The 16,233-nt window shown below is 46.9% G+C and overlaps 1 protein-coding gene across 2 annotated transcripts in view; it reads right to left on the bottom strand.

Annotated features, from left to right (window-relative positions):
- Positions 1 to 16,233, bottom strand: part of RASGEF1C (RasGEF domain family member 1C) — a 68,340-nt gene that overhangs the window by 33,491 nt on the left and 18,616 nt on the right. Inside the window, exon 1 of one of the 2 annotated variants that reach the window (XM_032196642.1) lies at positions 8,163 to 8,233. The exons of the other annotated variant lie outside the window; for it this stretch is intronic. The gene's annotated coding sequence lies outside the window, so the exon portion shown is untranslated. Of the gene's footprint in view, positions 1 to 8,162; positions 8,234 to 16,233 lie in introns of those variants that run through there. 2 annotated transcript variants of the gene reach the window in all.

The raw sequence follows: 16,233 nt of genomic DNA, 5'->3' as shown, positions 1-16,233 counted from the left end.
GATTATCATGAATTTGGTAGACTGGGCTAAAGTAGAATGTAAATCAGAAATGAGGAGATTTATGGCCAATTAAATTGAACTCCAATCAAAATCTCATTCAGGCAACAGTTCCCTGGGGGCTTCAATTTGTTAGTGCCACATTTTTTTAATAACTTTCTTTTTCATGTAACATCAGCAATAATAAAAGCCCTTCAATAACAAGCGGAGCAGCGAGCCCGCTATTTATCTCAAAACGCCATCGTCGCCTGGGATCAGAAAGCACTGCCAGCACGCGCTGCCAACGCTCGGGAACAACCCCCCGGAAAACGGCCCCAACGCAAAGCTTTTTTTTTCCTCAGTCTCAGAACAATTTCTCTTTTCATTAAATTGGTTCAGGCCTGAAGTATTTCTCCTGAGTAAGAGCGAGCTGGCATCAACCCTGGCACAAAACTGAAGGCAGCCCCTGCTACCTCGGGCTGCCGGCACAGCGCAGCCGCGGTCCCGGTGCTACCTCTGTGGTGCAGGGCCCGTGGTGTATCCGTGCCCCATCCCTATCAGACTTTTAGTAGAGGAGAACTCCCCTCAGCGTACTGCAGATGCCCTTGACAGCATTTAAATGTATGCTAAAGGCAGCAGTCTGGGTTTCTCTCGCTTTAGGCAAGGAAATCCATTTTCTGCTCTAACCTGCCGCTGCTCCCCTCACGCCTCCCCCTGCCTCCCGAGTTCCTGGTGAAACCCTTGGACAATGTGAAGATTATTCCGAGGCACAGGATTTTTTTTGTCCTTTAGGGAAAGGATAACTAGAACAGAAATGGAGTACAGAAAATGAGAGTGCTTAGAGTGGGAACGAGTTACTATAGGTTTTGTTAAAGGCAGGATTGTGAAATTGCCCAGAGCGAAGTCCGAGCTCAGCCAGGCGTGGACAGCGAGGGAAATCCCGGAACAAAACCATGCCGGCAGCGTTCCCAGAAACCACCGACAGCAACAGGAGCCTTTGGCTCATTTCAGTCACTGCTGATGGGCCACCACTGTGACTGCCTGGAAATCGGTCAGCACTTGGTTTTCTCGCTTAGACAGAAGCGGTGAGGAGAGGAAGGTTTTTTAAGGGTAACTAAGAGCTGTCAGTCTGAAGGGTCGGGTGCTTTTGTAGGGCAGTCCGGGCTGCGGCATCACCAAAATCACACTCAGAAATGAGAAAGCTGCTCTGGGAATTGTATTTAATACCTCAGCCCAGGTGTGACGTTGCCTGCAGACCTCAGCTGCTGCCTCCTCTCAGGAGCTGCTCCTCCCAAACCAAACCTGGAGGAATCGCAGAGGCTTAAATAGGCAGCGTGGCACAGTCCGGCCCCTGCAACACGGACAGCTTTAGCTCTCCCCATCTAAATGGATGCTGTCTCCACCGCGTGCTGTCAGAACTACAATAGAAAGCCCGTAAATAAAACAAAAATGCAGACTGAAGTCCTCCTCGCCTGACATCTTGGTGAGAACAGGCCCTGACAGGAATAAAAACCCTCCCACACTAAGCAAAGCGCTCCTGCTATTTATGCAGGAGGAAGAAGGAAAGCTGTATATCAAACAAATAATTACAAGAGCAGCTTTATCAGTCCCTGCTGATTACTCTCAGCTCGGTTTGATGATCCTGCCAGCGCTCCGCAGGTTGTTCAGAGAGGTGCGTGTCACAACATTTCACTCGCGGTTCTTTCATTTATTAGCACCTCCTGCTACCTGTCTTGGAGTCAAAAATCTTAGCATACATTTAGAAATCGGTCTCCTGGAGCCTGTCAGGGAGGTTTAAAAACCTATAAATCATGCTTTATATGTACACATACACCCTCAGACAGACTTCACATGCATATATGAATGCATAATGATGTATTTTGGGCACTGCACACGCACACACACACACAAATATATGCACACACAGAGACACGCACACATTTTTATATATGCACACCCCCACCCCCGTATGTAAATACAGCAATTCCAGTGCCTCGCCTGTCACTGCTCTAGTTTGGGTAGGACATTTCATTTGATTTTTTCCTCCAAATTCGCTAAAACATTTAATGGAAGAGGGTCTAATCCTTCTCACAGAAAGATCAATGTCTTCCGAAGACCAATGTAAGCTCTGCCAGTCACCAACATCAATTTATCACTGCTGTTAATTACGCTGTGTTTGAGCAATGCTCAGTTACCTGGTTAGCACCAATTCCTCAGGGACTTGTTCCCAATGCCGCAGTTTGCCAGCACCCCCTAGAAGATGGATGTTCCACCACGAGGCATCCCCCACAGCACGCACCTCTGTGCTCGTTGTGCAGGACCCAGCCAGGCAGATGGACAACCAAGAACCCAACTGAAGGTGCTCACATGCCCCATCCTCAACTTGCCTTCAAAAGCTTCCCACAGGATCCAGGATGAGAAAACTGAGAGGTCAGAGCTGAGCCTGTCACTGATGGGAATGGACACTCAGGTTCCCAGCATCACTTGTTCTCCCAAATAACCCCTCGGCCATGGGCTGGGAGGCATGGAAACCCCCAAGGATGCTCACATGCAGGAATTCACCCACCACCAGGGAACAGACGCAGAGCGCAGGGGTTATGGCCAGCACCAGTCTCTACCTATATATTTTGGTTATTTCATCCTAGCAGCCCTGGAGGACTCCAGGCTGACGAGCTGGTTCTTGTGCTGTATGGATGGCATATGGACGTGTCTCCCTAAAAGAAACGAGCTCGTGAGCCTTTGGATATCCCTTCTGGAGTGCCATCTGCACCCACCGCCAGTCCCACCACCCGCTACCATGGCGTGACCCAAGGAGCCGGGCACCCAAGCAGCATCATGGTCCAGAGCTGTCCCCTGATCTAAACACGTTCCTGCTGGAAGACGCTCAGCCCACGCAAATTCAGCCTTCATCTGGGCAGCCAAGGAGATTTTTTACTGACAGATTTTCTCTGGCTGGGTTAAGTACTCGAGGAAAAAAAAAAAAAAAAAGACACTGCTGATCTTTAGGATAACACAGCAAGTCTGCAGCTGGGAAATGAGTCCCTCAGCTTCAGAAAGTATTTTGGCTGTAGCCTGAGCACCTCCTGCCCACCGGTGAGGGTGCCAGGCTCCCATATTGCAGGGAAGCACCGTGCTCAGCCCTGAGTACCTCTCCTCCAGTGGGCACGGGCAGGGGGAGTCAGGCGCCGAGCTGACTAATTGCTCATTAGCAGAAATCAGCTCCGCGAGACACTTCTGTGATCGTTGCTAAAAATCTGTCATTAAAAGGGAACGTGGGCATCAGTTCTCCACTTCCCATCAAAGCACCAGCTTTGCCTCCCTCTGCTCCCCAGTATGCAGAGGCTACTTCTTACCCTGGAGCATGGGATTTAAGGTCTGTCCAAAATCTGCCATCGTTTTTCTCAGTGCCCATATACAAATTACAACCTTCGAGAACCAGCGAGCAGCAGGCTTTGTGGAGCTATGCTGAGGAGCTTGGTGAAATGCACGTGTAGCGAAGGAACTGACTTATAAGGGGATGATTTTTTTTTTTTTCTTGGCATCATTCCACTGATTTTGGTAGTATAAAACCCAGGGGTGAACGTAGTCCAAGACACACACAAAACGAGCTGAATTCCAAACTGCATTGACTGACCTCATAACTCCGCAGCAGTTGAAATGTGGGTTACAAAGCCAATTTCCATAAAGGCCGCGTTCAGCTAACAGTGGGAGACTGTGCTGACTCGGGCTGTGTGAGCACGCCACTGAGCTATTTCCCACATAATCTACATTCATGCCATACTTTTCGGAAGTTCTCTAACGATGGCGCAAATCACGTCGAGCAGCAGACATGTGACCCACCAAAAGCACAGAGCTTTTAAACTCATTATTCCAGTGACATAAGAAGCCACAAAAACACTTTTTTTTTCTTCCCCTCGCTCTCCAAAACTGCAGAGCAGCAGCTTGTTTAGCTCATAGGCGGCCTGTGTGCTGTGCACGTGTATCCCCCATAACACCTGAAGCAATGCCATACAGGGGCACGGTGAAGGTCCCAAGATTTGTCTCTGGATAGGGCCCAGCATAAAAAGCTACATTCATTCGCTCATTTTGCTCGTTCCTTGAGCAATAGCATGTTTTTCAAAGCAGCAACCACAATTGTTACGAAATTGTGCTATTTTAATAATATGACAAACTACCTGATACAAAATTTGAATGAACACCAGAGTTGTTACCCTTTGGCTAAATGTCTCACCCTTACTTAATCTTCTAAGACTCCAGGCCTGCACAGACAGAGACACACACAACAGGGCTTTAAACACTGTAGGGGAATTTCTGGTGAAATTATGCATGTACAGATATGCAAATATATGTAGGATTTGCAAAAGGAAGAGTCTAATGTCACCTGTAATCTCTTGAGCACATAGATTTAGACATGCAATTGAAAAAAAAACCTTTGACTTCCCACACCTGCATGGGAAATTGAATGAATCACAAGCTGAAATGAGGTCGGGCACTGCCACATAGCCGGAACCAAGTTCGAGCCATTTTATTTCTGTTCATCAGCCTCAAAACACAGTAAAACCTACAGATTAGTGTGACTATTCAAAAAGTATGCTGTTGCTGCTTAACATGGATAAGAGGAGCCAGCCCTGCTCCCCAAATACACCCAACTGCTCATGGAAACGTTTATGGCAACAAGGTCAGATCGTGCCTTTAAAAATGCCGTCTCTGGTATTTTTAAGTTTTCTAGAAGTGCTAATAGCAAACCCAGAAACATGCCGCTTGTCTTGAAATGTTTATTCAGCTAAATAATCATTTCAATTTGAATAATTCTGAAGCAGCTGAGCCAGCAGCCTCTTTCAAACAAAGAATATTGACAGGAATGAGCAAACACAGGTTTAAAAATCAGTTTAAGGCAGTAACTGGAAGAAACATACAGCACGTGGTTCAGTGGACATAAAACAAATAGGCATACGTGATAGGAGACAGCTAGGTCTTAAAGGCTATTTTAGTACTACTTGGAATTTAAATAATAACAGAGATTCATGGTCAAGCCATCAGCAGTGCATCTAAAACATGCATGGATGGACCTTCTCTGTTCCCAGTGCAAAACCCACTGCAGGAACCAAGCCCTTGGGAATACAGCACCGGTCACACTCACACAAACATTTGCTCTTGGAGGAGTTAAAGAAGGATGGACACAGGACAGAGGAAAATTTCAATGCCCAGTGCTTTGCTGGGAAGTCCTCTGCTGCTCCCACAAGGGGCACAGTAAATGTGAGTAGATTAAGGAGCTATCTGAACTCCATAAAGAAAAGAAAATGTGGAAAAGAGGGATTTAATGAAGTGCTGCAATGCAGTTCGAATGTTGGTTTGTAGGCAACAGTAATTAGATGGGAAAATAAGTGAATGCCAGCCACATGAACCTCCAGTGAAGTTACTGGCAGTACAAGTGAGGAGCCGAAATGCCCTCTGCAAACAGAGATGCCCTCCCCCTGGTACACTGCAGCATTACACTTTGGACTTAGTGCAAGGTTACTCTGTTCACTGGGGTGGCATGAAGATCTAGGATGCTTTCCAAGCATTTCAAATTTTTTTAAAAGCTCCATTCCAGCAGTCCCTGCTGTACTTCTAGACAGCGCTGAAATTTCAGTCCGTATTTCCTTGGTGGCATATGGAAACCATTTAGGAGGGAACCGGGGAGGTAACCAGCTGGAAACCCACAATGAAGGAAAGAGTCCTTGTTACCTTCCCAGGGGAGACAGGCGAGAGTAAAAGTTAATGGAAGGATAATCAGAACTCACCAGGGATATCAGTTTATAGGCCAGGAGCACATATAACCCGAGACTTGTTTGCATATCAAGAGACTACAGGAGAGGTGTGACAGCCAAATGCAGCTTATGGAAATATGGCTATCTGTAAAGCCGATAGCTTCTTTGCATGTGAAAACACAAACCTAACGTTCAGCTTGGCAACTGAAGGCTAAATAACATCAATATGTCTGTTCTGGGCAGCCTGAACAGTGAAATTGCTTCTTATGACATTTCTATTGCTCTCAGCAGCCACGCCTGGGACTCGGAGCGACGACCTGGGGGGTTTCTCCCCATACCGCAGCTGGGAGCCCTTTAGAGAAAAACAAGGAGTTCACCCACACCTGATTTCTGATTTCGTCCCATGCTGTGTTAAGCATTTTGCTCAAGTATTTTCTTGGAAATAAAGGCAACTGAAGATCCCCATGACTCAACTTCGCTTCCCGTCTGCGCACTGAATAATCCCTCCAGCTGGTCCGCACAAGTGCCACCATGCTCCGGCCAGATCCATGCCCTGACCTCCCTGCCAAGCCCAGCACAAAACTCTCCTTCTCCTCCTGCTCTGGACTGCCTGGCAATGTCGCTACACGCTATTAAGCAGTATGAAAAGGAAGGATTACTGAAAGCCTTTCATTGGGCTAAGCACTCAAACACAGGATTTTATTATTAGAATCTGTTTTGTCAAAAAGCAGGATATTGGCCAAGATTATCTCAATCTGTTTTGTGATCATTTCAGTGAAATCTTCCATGTTGGCCAAGTCAAGAAATGTGTGGGAAATTAACTTATTTATCCCGTTACGGCTCTTTTACTGTGCAAATGACCAATATTCTTCTTTATTGTCAGGGCATTTTTAAGTTCGTGCCTGTCATGCACAAATATATGATTGCTTTCTTGCTAATTTTTATTAACATACTGAATATTTAGATGGCTGCCACATAATTACCTTGGGAGAAAAAAATTTCCTCTTGCACGTGGTGCCAATTCACCATCACGTTACAGGACTGCGGTCCGTTTTACTGTCTTACTCATTTCCCAGTGGGAACTCAATTCAGAAATTCCCAAATCCTCCACTTTTAGAACATCCCTTTTTATGTTTCGATGGCTTTTCATTCCACTCCACTGACACACACGAGCCAGGAGAAGCTGGAGTCGGAAGGTTATTCTGGAACTCAGTTGGTTTTTATTCAGTGCCCACGCTTACAAAAGCCGCCGGGACCTCGCCATTTCCAAAGCACCCTCCCATGAGGAAAGGTTTTGTTCCAGCACCACTTCTCCATCCCCTCTAGAGTACCATGTATTTTTTTCTTCCTCTTGCATCTGCAAATCTTTGATAATTTTCACCTTCTTTAGGCAGTCCAATGACACTTTTGATTTGCAAGTAAGTTCAGGCATGAATTTTATCGGATGAGTAGTTTTGCTATCTACATGCATTTTGCTATCGCATTAGTATTGGCTTTCTTCCAGCCAGGAGACTTAGAAGCATCTTGAAGAGGTCTTTGTATTCAGACCAAGCCTTCTGCTGAGCTCTGGGCACTATCTGTAAAGTGACTCTCTGAAAATGACATCATTGTGGGGCAAACTTGTTCTTCTGACAGAAAATGCATTTGGCAACGCAAGTCAAAACCGAGCTTTTTCAAATTGTCAGCATCTCGAGCTCCGTCTTGCAGCTAAACACCACGTTGTGTTCTTTCTCCTTCATGTCTCGCACATCAGCAACAAGACGAGCTCGACAATCAAACCTGAGCTGGCGTTTTTTGTGATGACTCACGGAGCTGATTAAAATACAATTGCCCTACCGCATTTGTACTGGCTCAAAACGGCAGCGAATGTATCAAAGAGGTGTCTCTTAATTCCCCACCCTTTGTTCAGAAAATTAAACACACACAGAGAAGAGACAGATGCAGTAATGGAGTGTGCATTTTCCTGTCATTTGTAACCAAGCCAACCCTTAACTAATGGGGCTTGATGCAGTTGTACATTATGATTTCAGATGGGCGTCTTTACTCACGCTGAGTTATGCGCTCCGTGAGGAGCAGTAACAAAACCGTGCGCTCACGAACTGAAGCATTGAGAAATAAGGCCGGAGACAGACTCTGTAAGTTAAAATGACATTTAGTAGCATAACAGCCACATAACCTCAAGATAGAGGCTCTTAACCCATAGCAGGCTTATTTCTAATGCTGTATTTGTCACAGGTGACATGAAGTTACGTACTCCCCAGACAGCAGCGGTGCACAATAGAGAAGCCGTCAGTCTCCTTCAGTCTCTCCAAAGGCAAAAATATTTGTCCTTGTCACCCAGCACAAGACGGTAACCCCAACCCAGAGGGCTGCAATCACACCAGCACTGAGAAACCAGGGGGAGGAAAATTAAAGCACGAAAGAGGCAGTGCCTACCTTTTGAGTTGATTTATCTCAAGGCATGCCTGTAACCCTCCTCTGCGAGCCGCCGCTGCTGAGCGCTGGCAGTGCCTTTAAGTCTCTAAAGCAGTCAACAAATATCGACCTCTAAAACACCAGCCTGGCTCCTCCGTACGAACCTGGGGTATGACTCAGCGTGGGAATAGGGCTTCAAAAGCAAGAATTTCAGACGGCATTCTCTTAAAAACACTTGGAAAAAAAAAACAGTTCATTTCAAATCAGTCTTCCTTCTTCCTGTTGTTTTTGTTCTTAATTGCATCAGGAACGAGCCTTTTTGGGCTCCTATTTTAAAAGTTTGGGCCTAGAGGAAGTTCTGCCAAGTCCTAGCAAAGCACAATGTAATTTTAAAATTACAGCCTGACAAACTGCTGCTTAGAGAGACCGACCATCTAAATGACTGGGCAGGACGTCTCAAATCGCTGCTTTACATGAGAAGAGAGAGGGCTGCAAGAACGCGTAGTGGTTGCTGCTCTAACTCCACGAGGGCCCCGGACTTCAAAGACATCTGAACATCACCACATCGCTAATGCAAATCCCACGGCATTGCTCTGCACATCCTCAGGTGGCCTGAATTCAGCTGCCGTGCTGAAACGTCAGGACGGTACCGAGGCATGTCTGCTCACGCCTTGCTACAACTCCAGACTGATACCACACGGCTCCATCAAACAGAAATAAATCATGTCTCGCAGATATGATTAAATCCCTTTGTGTTATTTAAGTCTGAGCTGGACCGAGCCCTCGAGAACATTACACAGAGGTTGGGCACCCAGGGAACGGCAGCGATCACCTAACCGAGTCAGACACACTCAGCAACAACCTAGATTCCAGCTGGACGCAGGATTGAAAAAGCAGTGATGGATGATCTCTGGGTCTCAGCAGAGAAGGAGGAAACATCTATTTTCATTCCTCCAGACTGCTCTGCAGCCTTCAGCCCGTGAACGTTCAAACTCTGCCTGGCAGGAGCAAAGCAACCCAGGGTAATGCTGAGACGTGGTTCTGCCACAGAAATAGGAGCGATGAGGGAACTCACCTCTGCTGTCATTCCCCTGGGATCCCACGTGGCACCTCCAGGATCTCGATGCAAAGGGATGCACAGGGAGGATTTGAGAAGCTGTCAAAGGGCAGAGAAGACCCAGCACTGCTTGCTCTCCACTCCACACAGTCATGCTGCAGGTACCCAGATAACACATGGCCCAGAGGAGGACTATGAAAGGCTGGGAAGCAGCTGGCTGAAACTGAACCCTAACTTCAGAGAAAGCTTTGGAGAAAGTTTCAGCCACAATTCAGTCACTTTTAGCCCAAAACAAGCCTGTACCCTGCAGTCGTCCCTCCTGCGTCCAGCCTGAGGGACAGTGTGTGACATGCTAGCCACACTGCCTTGCTGGCAACCAAACAGCTTCTGGTTGCTTACATGTATTTTCACCACATAAGAGCTATCTTTTAATTTTATTGTACAGCAGCACCAGAATTCCCATGCAGCTCAAGGGGAGGGAGGGAGGACATGCTGACCACACACACCACTTGGGCTGGGCTCACGATTGCCCAGAAACAGCTGGAAGGAGAGGCAGGGAGAAGCCAAGCAGCGTTCCTCTGGCATCATTTGCAGAAAGCCAAGACCACTCTACATACCTCTAGGCCTAAATGCTTGTACATTTTCTAATTTCTTACAAGAATTGTGTTAATTTCACACCCTCTTTCTGTCTTCAGGGATATGAGTGAGCTGTGCAACACTTAGCAACAGGTACCAGAAGAGGCAGTATCCAAAGACAAGAAGAGCAAAGTCGACGTGCACCTTCCTCAGCATTGCTTTGCGGTTAGAGGTGTTACTGTCACCACCACAGGGACACTGCTGTGAATAAGGAAGAATCAGTGCAATCACCGTGTGCTTCAGCTCATCCTAGGAGAGCCACTGCTAAGGCAGGCTGCGGGACAGGCGTTCATCAACCACAAAATGGAAACTGTAAAGGAACCAAGCTAACAGACAAAGCGATCCCTGGATGGAAGCATCACTGCACTTCTTGCATGCTTCGGCTGGATCTGGACCCACATTCTTCCAGAGGCCAATTTATCCAGAGGGGAATTCACCCCTCAATTTACCCCAAATTGAAGAGCAAATTCACTTGTAAGAGTTTACAGACTTGAAAAAAATCAGACAGCTTGAGATGCTGCAGCCCCAAGCAGGCACGTGTCCCCGTTTCCCAGCTTTAGCAGTCTGCAGAGCTCTGCCTGCTGCTGGCTGTAACCTAGAGCATTAAGGCTGTACAAGATTTACATTTAAAGCGTATTAGCAACACTTTTTAATGATGAGAGAGGCATTTTAGCAAACAGTAAATTCCGCAGAAGCTCTGCTTGGCAGAGTTATCAATAATCCTATTAATGACAAGGTGCAATTTACAGCAAAGTGGCAGTGGAAAGGAGATACAGTACTTATGTGAAACAAAAAGATAATACAATATTATTCCATTGACTGTGCTTTCTCTTAATTGCCTTGTTATGTACGCTCGGGGCACGCAATCTATCATGGATGAAGTTGTTTGTTCATAAAGCGGCACGCAAGAGGTTCTTAATCCAAGATCCCTCTAGCTGCATTTCAGGATTTATTTCAGAGTTGTCTTTAATTTTTCTATTTCGTGCAAGTTCATCCTAATATTAGGGAGCGCTCCTCTGAAAAGGAAACTGCTGTGCTCAGTAGCGCTGCTTGCGCTTCCTTAGGGACTGCTTCTCGGGGCGTTATTCAGCAGGAGCACAGAGATGGGCTCTGCACAGGCTGTGCATCTCCCATCGCTTGCCTCTACCCCCAGAAGGGCTGCTGGCCCTCGGGATGAACCAAACTACTGCTCATTTGTGTGTCTAAGCGACCCACGTTCAACATGCCAGGTTCAGTGAATGCATTATATTATAACAGAGGCGTTCAGGATACCCTTTGCACAAATACGAAACAACTCCATCAAAGCAAATGCCGTCATTTTAACATAATGAGCGAACTTGACCCCCTAAGAATTTATCCATCCTACTAACACATGAAAAAAAACACACTGGAAACTTTAAAGACTGTAGAAAGACACTTTTGAGGCCTTCAGATTATTTTAAATGATTTGTTTTCGACATTAACTCATCTTCAGGTGTCTGTGTGGGAGGGCAGACAGATGGTTACCCCACTGAGGAACTTTAGGCTGTTCTTTGTACAACAGTAACCACCAGCAGGCTGAAGACGGGCTTTGGACCAGACCAAAGTCCAAATAAAGAAGAAGAGACTATGGAAACAGCGTGTAAGGGAACTGCTCACATCTAGCTTTTGTGTGGTTTTCCTTCAGCTTGGATTCCCAAGGCTCTCACAGATGGATTTGGTCATTACGCCATGAACAGCTAAAATGCCCAAGATGCACATTTTTGTACCATATATAGTGCTGAGAACGTAAACTACGCTGGGAATGAGAATGATGAATGAATTTATTTTATTTGTAGTTTTAATTATTGGGTAAATTCCATTTACCACCTAGAATGTGAATGTGTTTTATTACAATAATAAGCCTTAGGCACGAATCCAAAAAGAGCTACCAAGCGAGGGGGAGGGGGCCTTAAATCGTGCTGGCTTGTGTTGAAAGCACTTGACATTTCTCCATTTCATTTCCTGGGTGCAACATCATAAATAAGCTCAATAAACTGTTGCTTACAGCCCTGGCCAATTTGAAACTCTACCTGATAGATTTATTTCAAGTATACTCTGTCCTCCAAAGCTGCTGGGAAACAACAACTTATCACTGCCAACCTGTTATTTCTGGACCCGACGCTGTCTGTAGCATCAGCAGAGCCATTTCCAGGGCTTGTTGCAGAGTTGCTCAAAGTGACCAAAAGCTGATGGCTGCCTGCAGTCACGGCTGAAGAGGCAGCAGAAAAGCTGAGTGACACTTGGCTGTCCTGCCAAACACAAAGACCACCTCAAAAGGCAGAAACAGATTTGGATTTTTTCAATCCATACTCCACAGTTTAGGAGAAGTAGGGAAATATTCCTCGCTTAGGATAATAACATTGGCTAATCTTTTCTTACAGCTTTACTTGGTTTCTTATAGCAACCAAGTTGACTTACGCCAGAATAATTCAAAGTTGTTCACAACTTTCTCTTGCAAAAGTCATCAGCTTGACATTACATGCCTCTGGCAGACACAGCAGGAATCAGCTGAGGGTGTTTCTCCAGGTGTGTGCTTGTTAAAATACACACGTGTTGTTGGCATCCTCGGCACAGATGACTGATGTTAAGAGGACTGGAACATCAGCTGCAGCTGCTGGACTTGCCAGCTCGAACAGCCTTAGCTTAAAAGAAGCCGCAGACAAGATGGTCACGGTCTGCTCGATTAGTTCAGGTACATGGTGACATTCGTGAAGCCAATTCAATCCTAGTATCCCACACCTTGCAGCTCACACTGCAAGAAGCACTCGCAATGCACACCTACCTTTGGGTTTTCCGACTCAGAAAGCCATTCCCCACTCCTGCTGTTATGATGCTCCAGCTTGCAAATCAAACCCTACCTCGTTCAGCCCTCCTCAAGGCCATTTGCCACCCACCTCCCTCCACACGCTCACAGTCTCACAGCACCATTTCCCTCTCGCACACACTCCATGTGCCACTCCGGCCTCTGATCCCAGCTGGAGCTGCTGGGCAGAGGGAGACGGGCCAGGAGATTTCCGCATTATCATGGCTCTCCATGAATGACTTCAAAGCAAAGCACAGATCCTATCTCCTGGAGATTAGCTGGAGCTGTACTGCCTGCGTAGGCAAGCTTGTTCCTGCCTTTTATCCTGTGACTTGCAGGATCCTCGTGCAGCAGAAAATTCAAGACCACGTTCACCAAAGCCTCCTACACCGGGCCTGCAGGGGGTCGCTTCCAGCAGCCAGAGCCAGGGAGAGGATAACACAGCACCTACAGCCCCTCCTGTAGGAAGGAGGTCTTTACTCCAAGGTATGAAGCAACCACCAAAGCTTTTGGGTAATAGGTATTCAAATCTTGCCTTGTTTTGTGTTCCAGAATTGCTTTTACTAGTTAGTTTACTAAACACATATAATTACAGTTCCATGAACACAAAACCCATTTCCTGCCATGCCTTTACATTCAAATAAACAGCTCAGCAGCACACAAATGCATGTCTGGCGGATGGCAAGTCCCTGGGAGCTCTGGGCGCCTCTTTCCATGAAGAAGCTTTGCCTGCAAAGCAAAGAACAGGAGCCACAACTGTCACGAGCAGTAAACAATGCTATCTTTAAAAAGTACGTGTGGGTGCCTGTGTGCAGCTGCGAGGCCCGGGGAAGCTCCATATGCTGCTACATTTCTACTTAGTGCTGTCAGACAGAGGCTCCTCGGGCTCTGCACAAGCTGCTGGGGATGGGGCCGGGCCAGTCCCCGCTCACAGCTCTGTAGGAACCCCAGCACGCTTCCACGGGTCCGATTTCTGCTGGTCCCTGCAGCTGTAGTGCTGCTGGTTTTGCTGTGAAACTTCTCACACTTACGCTCTTGGAGGCACTTGCGGGGTTTCACAAGTGCCTCCACGATGGAGGGACTCTGGATCCTCACACATCCTACCAGGAAAGCACCAGAGAGCCAGGGACAGAAAGAAGGCACGCTCTCCACAACTTCTGCAGTGGTCTCCATGCATCAGAGGGATCTCGGTGAAGGAAACAAGCTGAGCTTGACCTCCACGTCCTGCTCATGCTGGCTGGAAGAGGAACGGTAGGGCAGAGAGAACGAAATCACATGGCTGTGGCTTGCTCCCAGCAGCGTTAGCTCAGCAGACTGGCACACACCACGCTGGGCTGCTGACAGCCACCCAGCACCAAATCCAAGCTCCCTCAGCACCCCCAAGCTTGCACAAATTCCGGGTGCTTGGCACAGCCTGCCTGCAGGTTGTTCCCGTTTCCTCACATAACCTGAAACGTGAACAAACCTCAAAGTTGCGGGGTGCCAGAGGTAAGGATGGCGCAAGTTCCCCTCCTCTGGCTGAGTCCTCGCGCCGTGCCAAGCGGTGCCGCATTGTGCGCAGCACAAACTGCTCCAGCTCCCCATTAGCATTCTGGAGCACAACTTCATCCTCCTGCCTCAGAGACCAGCCCCTGCTTTACATAAATCTTTAATGAAACGCTCTGCCTCAAGCACTGATGCCTATGCACAAAAGGCAGAGTTGAAGGAAAACAAGGTTTTCGCCTCCGAAAAACGGCATTTCTACAGATAGCACATGGAAATTACGCTTGCTACCTCTCTGGGATCCCTGCAGCACCACTAAAGAGACGGTACAGCATCAAGAAAAGCAAGGAGGTAATACTTATAAGTAGTGTAGAGTAGTTTAACTGTGGTACATGCTAAAAGACAGCAGGACCGCCCCAGTGTCCCAGCACCCACGTAGAGTTCATGCACGTGCAGGAGGCTGGAAGGCTGCGCGTGCCGTGCTGATGGCACCAGGTGCTCCACAGCACCCCAAACGGGCTCCCCGCTGATCAGGAGGCTGTTCTTAAAACCTCGGGATTTAAAAGCACACACACAAAGTCTATGAATTTCATATTCCCTCTGCGATTCCGAGCACTTACGGTTAATGCTGTCGAGTGTTTCAAGTCCTTCTTTCATGAATGCAAATGTTATAAACATCTATCTCCCCCCATAACAAGCAGTAAACAGAAATAATAATGGGAACTGGCTGTACCGCTGTGATCCAGGACTAGGAACCCTGATTTTAGGATAAAACTAAGTATCAAGAAACAAGATAAAATTTCAGGGACTGGCAACACAGTGCAATAAGGGCAATTGCTGTCCTGATGCACAGCAGTGACCAGGAGATGTCATAAGACCCACAGAGCTGAGAACGCAGACTGCAGTGTGAAGCCACCAAGCATTTAAGGCTTCATACCATAACACTTGATTGATGTTTTCAAAGCAGTCTGCAGGAATTAAGACATGTATCTCCCATTAATCTTAATGGAAAATGTTTGTTGAAATCCCCAAGACTGCTTTGAAAAAGAAGTATTTCAACTTCACAGCCTGGGTTGGATGCCTGCGTTTTCATTTGAATATTCACATCTGCGTGTTGGCCCGGGGTCAGTAAATCATTTAAATGTGTGCTTCAACATGCACCAGCCAATAAGGCTGCTCGTGTGCTCAAAATTAGGTAAACATATAGATGTCCCATCCAACAGAGATGGGGTTGCTCACGTGATTCTGTGTTTTGCTGATCTAGTGCCTGCAGTCTGCAGAGAGGCTGCCATGAGGAAGTTGTGTTTTGCCAACAAATACCACGCTGTTACCGCGCTTATTCTTACCGAGACAAAGGCAATCTCGGAGACACGCTCCAAGACACAGTCACGTCTCAGAGACATCACTTGTTTGTGTACCTTGGCTTCCTCATATGTATTTTGGACTCCCAAACAGGGATTTGAACCAAATTGAAGACCTGGACCCAACTGAACAGTTTTCAAATATCCTTTTAGTTCTTCTGAACTCAGTTTTCTTTCTAGTCTTTCCTAGTCTAGGCTTTCTATATTGTATTAGCAGCTATTGTGAGGATTAAAAATAAAGCAAGAAAAACCCTTCAACCCTAAAAAACAAAACCTTAAAATAACAGTGAGATGAAGTAGAACAAATCCTCCTCCCCAGCTGGATTTCAGACACACAGAATGCAGAGGGCTTTGGCAATCCAATATACTTTCAGCTTCAGCTTCCCTTATGTCTGCATGGCAGCACAGGACGCCCAGGGACAGGAGTTAAACCCTGGAACTTGAGCTGATCGCCCAAGGATAGGCAGGGAGCTACCCCCTTGGGGCCAGGCATTTGGGGAAGGATCACCAGCAACATTTGGACATAATCTAAGGCTGGGGAAATGAGGTCTCCGAATGCACGGAAATATTTGGATCCCATCATCTGATTCTCACTTACCCCGATCAGCACAAGTCTGACAAAAAATTAATGACTTCATGCACACAGAATTTCAGCTTTTGAAAGCCAAGCAGCTATTTGCAGCTACATTTTAAAACTCCAAAACCAACACCGAATGCGTAAGTGCTCAGCTG

Source organism: Aythya fuligula, chromosome 14, assembly GCF_009819795.1.
Source record: "Aythya fuligula isolate bAytFul2 chromosome 14, bAytFul2.pri, whole genome shotgun sequence".
Lineage (NCBI taxonomy): Eukaryota > Metazoa > Chordata > Aves > Anseriformes > Anatidae > Aythya > Aythya fuligula.
This window is presented reverse-complemented; position numbering and strand designations above follow the sequence as displayed.